Source organism: Macadamia integrifolia, chromosome 1 (genome assembly GCF_013358625.1).
Source record: "Macadamia integrifolia cultivar HAES 741 chromosome 1, SCU_Mint_v3, whole genome shotgun sequence".
In the NCBI taxonomy this organism is placed as follows: Eukaryota; Viridiplantae; Streptophyta; class Magnoliopsida; order Proteales; family Proteaceae; genus Macadamia; species Macadamia integrifolia.
Window position 1 is genome coordinate 25466556 of NC_056557.1, and position 7360 is coordinate 25473915.

A 7360-nucleotide genomic window follows, 5' to 3' on the forward strand; every position below is an offset into this window, starting at 1 on the left:
TTTTTTTTTTTTTTGGTGGAATGTCAATTGTCTTTAAAAGTCTATTTAAAAGTCTATTGGATGTCTCCTTCTCCACGATCATTGTTGTTCTTTTATTGGTTATTGTGGTGGATTGGCCATTTCGTTGGAAATCTAGATATGTTTCTAATCTCAGTAACTTTATTTCATTTACTAGGTTGCTGCATCCTAGGTTCTCCATACCCGGGCGCAGTGTTATCAATTCGGCTGAATAATTCGTGAATTATTCAGCCGAACCGAATTTTTTTGAATTTTATCAAAAATTCTGACCGAATCCGAATTTAAAATAAAATTCAGTAAAATTCATGATTTTTTCAAAAGTGAATATAAAATGCGAATAATTCAGACCGAATCTGAATTAAACCGAATTATTCGGTCCAATTAAACAGTATTTAAAAAAAATAACCCAATATGCTTTTTTGACCGCTTTTTTGACCGAATCCTTAAATTAATCAACCGAATTATTCCGAATAATTCTCCGCCCGAATAATTTCCGAATCCGAATTTGCTAACTATGCCCGGGCGTAGTGAGTTAGGATTAGGTTCTCGCCTAGGTTTTTGTATCCGTAATTCTAACGCGTGGCAGCTTAAAGACGCCAAAAAACAGGCAACTTTTTTTATATTTTAAATGGGTAAATAAATGTATTAAAGAAAAGGGAGGAAAATTACAACTCTTTAAGGCCCGTTTGTTTAGTGGGATTAGTGGGGTGGGAGAGTTTGAAGCATAAGACCCACATGTTTGTGGGGTGAACAACATGATAGTAAAGTTGGGGGATAGTTACTGTAGCATCTCGATCACCACCATCTTGTTTTGTTGCGTGGGATAGCTTGGGGGAATGAATAGTCCAGTGATAGACTAGGGGGCAGACGACAAGAAAGATGATGATGGAGAAGAGAGAGAGGGGTGCCGATGCGGATGCTAACGCCAACATGCAGCATTGCAAGCTCGCCTTTGCTTAGAAATGCTCCATCAGAGGCTATTCTCAGCTTCTACAAAATCATCTCGTGAAAAAGTGGCTACCATCCTCTCTGTGTAAGACCTATATCGACAAACCAGAGATGAACATCTAGTGATAGAGTAGGGGGCAGACGACAAGAAAGATGATGATGGAGAAGAGAGAGAGGGGTGCCGATGCGGATGCTAACGCCAACATGCAGCATTGCAAGCTCGCCTTTGCTTAGAAATGCTCCATCAGAGGCTATTCTCAGCTTCTACAAAATCATCTCGTGAAAAAGTGGCTCCCATCCTCTCTGTGTAAGACCTAGATCGACAAACCAGAGATGAACATCCAGTGTTGGAGTTCAAGCATTGAACACGATTTTACTTTCAAATTGCCTCTTCGGAGAGAAAGGGTTGGACGATTCCAGATCGAGAACCTTATCTCGTGAAGAAGTTGATCCTCCGCAATAACAAACCCTCTCACTTAGATTCTAGATTGACAACCTCATCCACTGCCATTGTCGTAGAAGAAGCCTCTCTTTCAGATTCATCTCACCGACATCGAACCCTCTCCTTTAGATTCATCCCAGTGACAGCACAACAAAGCCTTGTTTTTTTTCTTGTAGATTCATCTCAGGGATCACAACACCAAACCCTCTCCTTTGGTGATTTTAACTAGATTCCTTTTGATGGAAACTTGGCCATTGTATCACCTCCAATCTTGTTGTAATGGGTTGTGGTTCTTAAACAGAAGCTACTCTATTGTGCAAAGAAAGGAGAAGTCATTGAAGAAGAAGAATAAAAAAAAAGAGGAAAAAAAGAAGGAACCATTGTGCTTGTGCAAATTCTGTGAACAACGCAAAGAGTCCCATTGATTTAGTGGGACTTTGGAAGGCTAGGGCGGGATTACATGTCAACCGACAGGAAAAACCTACAAAACATGGATTGTCTAATAACTTCCCCACCCCATTAATCAAACATCTCAAATTCTAAGTTTTTGGGAAAATTCGTACCATTATCCCACCACCTAAATCCCACCCCATGAAAACCAGCTAAAGAAACGGGACCTGAGGGAAAACATACCCGCAAGGGCAACAAAAGCTCACATGAGCTAAATGATAAGAGCTAAGAAGCCCATTCAACTCCAAGGACTTCAACCAAAGGCCCAAAGGGCTTCAAATCTCACATGTCCAATACATCATAAAAGCGCAAATGGGCTAAAAACAAAGCAAGGAAGTCTATCAAGAGCAACCAAGTCAAATCCAGTTAGGGTTTGACAAACATCTCTTCTCTTTATCTATCCAACCACTAAGGGAGCATTGCAGGCAAGAGGCCTGCCACTTTGGAGGGCGCTGGCCTTGCAGAGGGCCACAACCAAGCTTGCAGCTAGCCTAGCGGAGGTGACATCCATAACTGAGCGTTAGCCTTGCAGAGGGCAATGGTGAAGTGATTGCTGACCGAGCATAGCTAGTAGCCAAACAAGTGCTTGCCATGCAGTTGGCAGCAAAATGGCAGAAGCCGAGTGAGCCAAGTAGAGGGTGGTTGGCGGCAAATAGTTGCAGACCAAGTGGGCTGGTAGGAGACCAAGCAGCGACGTAACAGATCACGGAGAAAAATGGCACCTGGAGCTAGAGCAGGCAAACGAGATCGGAGGCAATGAGGTAGCTGGCCGAGAGGGAATCCAAAAGTATTAGATCCAGCAAGGATGGTGACCTATGGGGTAGGCAGCCAAGAGGAGGCAGCTAGCTGAACGAGAATCCAAACGAGCATAAGATCCAATAGGGATGGAAACCTACAAGACTAGCAAGCAAGACGAGACTTCAACCGAGAAGAAACTCCAATAATGGATGAAGAAATAGAGAAAGGAAGGAGCGGAAGAGGAAGAGAGAGAGAGAGAGAGAGAGAGAGAGAGAGAGAGAGAGAGAGAGAGAGAATGAAAAGGGAAGAAGGCCAGGCTACTCCAGGACAGTGGCCGAAAGAAAGTTTTTCTTAGCCTAGGGTGTGCGAGGGGAAAGGCCTCTTTGCCTTTTTTCAATCTTCCCTCTTTCAACATTCTCTCAGTCAAGACCAATCCATCCAGAGAACATAATCTATGTTAGACTGAATAATTTACTTGGTAACCTTTCTGTGATACTAACTCGGACCAGTACTAAAGTAGAATGAAATTAAGGAGTAAGTGCTTTTTAATATATACACAAATATTCTAGCCTTAAAATCACAATTTTGAGTTCTGTTCGACCCTTCTCGTGATCAATCCAGCTTCTCACCTAGAAGGCTAGGACCAAGGTTCCAAAACACGTAACGGAAAGTCCAGATTTGATTGGATTGAAATGATATGAGTCTTGATATCCCTAATCCTAACCTTTTCGATCCTGATCCACATATATGGTGCACGGTTAAATTGTAATAAAATGTGATTAAAAAAAAAAAAATAAAAGCAGAGGCATATCTATTGAATACGATCTGATTCAGATTGATCTAGAACGATATCAGCCTTCACCGACCCCATGAGCATTCCCGAGTTTTAAAATTTTGCTTAGGACTCCAATCGGTCTGAAACTTCAAATTGAGACTCCTTACCAAGGTTTTAAAATTTGGGATTTGTGTGGGGATTTGTCTCAATCCGATATCAATAATCTTTTTTTTTTTAACCATTTTACAATTATTTCTTACCAATGGATTGGTATCAAGGATCGGGGATTAGTCCTGGCTTATATGGATCCAATCCGATTTTTAAAACTATGCCCCTCACTCTTATCATGTAAAAGAACCTCAAACAAAATTGAACACAAAACACTTATCCGCTAATAACGGTAAATAATAAGCAACAAAGAGTTATGAGTTTTAAAATATAAATCCAACAAATAAATAAATTTCTTTGTTACCCTATGGAACCGAAAGCCACTTTTAGACCTGCTATCCTTGGTCTGGGCCTACAGATTGGTTCAAATTAAGGGTGCAATAGGGGCCGGGTTGAACTAGGGTTTTAAGAGACCCTAGCCCAACCCTGAGTCAAACCCACCGTAACCCTAACTCAGGGCCGTAAAATTTCAACCCTGGCCCTACCCTTCAGGGTTTAGCCCAACCTTTACCCATCCTAATTGACCCTGATTTTTCAAGGTCGGGTCGGGATGACCCTGACCCTGACCTTGATTGACCCTGACCTTGGTTTGCCATCAAGGGCTGGGTATACCCTGACCCAGCAAAATATGAAATAATTTAAAAATAAAAAATATTCATAATAAATAAGAGATAAAAAAAATACAAAGTCACAAATTTCTTGGTAAAAAAAGTAAGAGAGATCTTTTTTTTGGTATAAAAAGCAAGAGAGATCGGTGAGAAGGTATATTCGGAGTTTTGAAGTGTCAATGACTCAATGTCAAACAATATACAAAATTAGGTTTAATTCAGAGTTAACATTAGGGTCACAACCAGGGTCAACATCAGGGGCCAAAATTAGGGCCGGGTTTAGGGCGGGCTAGGCTGGCCAAAGATATCAACCTTTACCCACCTTGACCTTGACTCAGGGTCAGAAATTTTAGGTTCGGGCCGACCATCAGGGCCAAAATTTTTAGGATGATACTTGTTCGGGATTAGGGCTGGCCAAGGGTGGATTCGGGCCGTCAGAGCCAAACTTACACCCTTAGTTCAAATTGGTCTAATCTTGAAAGTGCTTATGCATATAGCATAGCTTTTGCTGATATAGCAATTGATTCCATAATTCAAACTATTAATCAAAGCACAACAGGTGGTGAATTATTCAATAAAATTTGGAAGGCAAGAGAATGGTAACTAGTCGTGTAGCTTCTGCGCCAATGCTTAGGCCAATGGAGGAGTGCACAAGATTATCCCCATTGAATAGAATAGACTAGGACCTATATATATAAAAGGGGAATTATCACTCCCCTCCCCTGTAATTTGCCTATGTTTTTCAGAAATATCATTCCCCTCCCGTGAGTTGTAAAGATTTTATCAATTGTCTCCGTCTATCCGTACAAAAAAAAACTGTTAAATGATGACATCAGCCTATCTTATTTATTATAATTTTCAAACTATCCTCATATGATGTGAGATTCCAGGATTGCCCTCCTTCAAGACATTCTTAGTTCGAGCATTCTCCGATTGTCACCTGCACCTCACCGGCAATGAATCTTCGACCACTCCAACCCTTCTTCTTTCTTCTTCCTTCACCATCAATCACCATAATCCCTCTCATCTTCTTCTCTCCTCTTCCTCCATCCCATCTTCTCCATTAAAACAAAGCTCAACCGCCTCCATCACTTTCGCTTGGCCGATTCTGTGTGCCAACACCTCCAAATCCATACATGGTCGCCACCACCACCCTCTTACATGCCAGCCTCTCCAAGTTGGAACAAGTTGCCAGATGTATTTTCTCTTCATCAATCGCCTATGAAACCAAATGTTGATTTGCCCCATGGAAATAAGTATGGACCAAAACCCGCCCTCCTTTCTTCTCCCATTCTCCACGGTTGATACCCACTTTCTCCCTTGGCCGAAAACCCTCTTCTCCTCCAATCAATAAGCAATACCAAATTGTTTACATGGGAAGAAACTCGGGCAGCCCTGATCCAACTTCATTGTGTTGCAGGGACTTTAGATCCACATATTGTAGACGGGAAGATTGTGATTTACAAACGTGGCATTAGCCCAAGAGTGCAAAAGGTCAAGTGGTGAAAAATGCAGGTGGAGTGGGCATGATCTTAGCAAACACTGTTGTTAATGGGGAGGAGTTAGTTGCAGACACACACCTGAAAGGGGCAGGGAAATTCATCAAACACTACACAATCACTGATCCACACCCCACCGCCACACTAGCTTTTCTTAGAACCAGATAGGGATTAGGCCTTCCCCTGTGGTTACGGCTTTCTCATCAAGGGACCAAACTTGCTCACCAGAAATTCTAAAAGACCTGGTGGCTCCAAAAGTGAACATTCTTGCAGCATAGACTGGGGACGAAGGGACTTCGGGTTTGCCGACAAATCGACGGAGAGCGAAGTTTAACATTTTATCTGGAACTTCTCTGTCTTTCCCACATGTTTAGTGGAGTCGTAGCTCTGCTCAAAGCCAGACACCCAGATTGGAGTCAAGCTGCAATCAGATCAGCTCTCATGATTGCTGTCTATGTTCATGATAATACACACAACCCCATCATAGATGATTCTACTAATGCACCTTCAAACGCCTTCGACCACGGAGCCAGCCACATTAACCCCTCAAAAACTCTTGACCTGGCCTGGTTTACGACATGGGTGTGCAAGATTACTTCGAATTCCTCTGCACACAGAAGCTAATGCCTATCTAGCTCAAAGGGAGAGGGAAAGAGAGATTCAGAGGAGATTAGTCGACGTTAGAGCAGCGATAATCTTGTCTGAAACCGGCTGCTACCTCAAACCCGCCTGGCGTTTCCCAATGCGATTGGAAGCCCTGGATCATACGGCTGAAATTGGATTTCTTTGAAGAACTGAATCGTAGGGCTGGAATTGATTTGGGGATTTTTATATTAAAAGTGACTAAAGGGTAATATTGTGTTCTTAATTGTTTCTTTAACGCTGTTAGGGCCCGTTTGATAACGTTTCTGTCGTTTCTGTTTCAAGAAACGGCAGAAACATAAATTTATGTTTCTAGAAACAGAAACGGAATTGAAGGTGTTTGGTAAGTCATGTTTTTAGAAGTCGATGGTAACCAGTGAAAGAATTGCCACAAGTTGTTTCCAAAAATGACGAAACAAGTTGAACTTGTTTTGCCTAGGTCGTTTCTTGAACCATAAATAAGTAAAAATTTCTATTTCTATTTCTAAAAATAAATGAAACGAAACAGTTTTATCAAACGTTTTTTGCTCCATTTTTGCTGTTTCTGGAAACAGAAACGACAGAAATGCGTTTCTTGAAACGTTATCAAACGGGCCCTTAGTGATTAATGGAATGATTGATAAGATCTTTAAAACTCAGGGTAAGGAGTGATATTTTTTAAAATATGTTGGGGAGAGTGATATTAAGGCAAAGTGCAGGGAAGGGAGTGATAATTCTTCAAAAAAAAGAAATTAATAATAATAATAATAATTAAAATAAAATAAAATAAAATTTAGTGCTGATACACCCAAATCACGGAGCAAAATGCCAATTTCACAATTTAGAAAACCTAAACAAGGATTACTAAGGCTGCGTTTGGTTGCAAGGGAAATGGGAAGTGAAGGGAAGTGAAGTGAAAGGAGGTGAAGCGATTTTTTTTTCCCTTTTGAGTCGTTTGATTGCAACAGAAGTGAAGTGAAATTAATTTACCATAGTTGTTTGGTTGGATGTAAAATTGATGTAAAATAGATGTAAAATTTTAAAAAAACTAATAATCCAACCAAACTCCTCAAAAGAAATGGGGAGGGGGGAG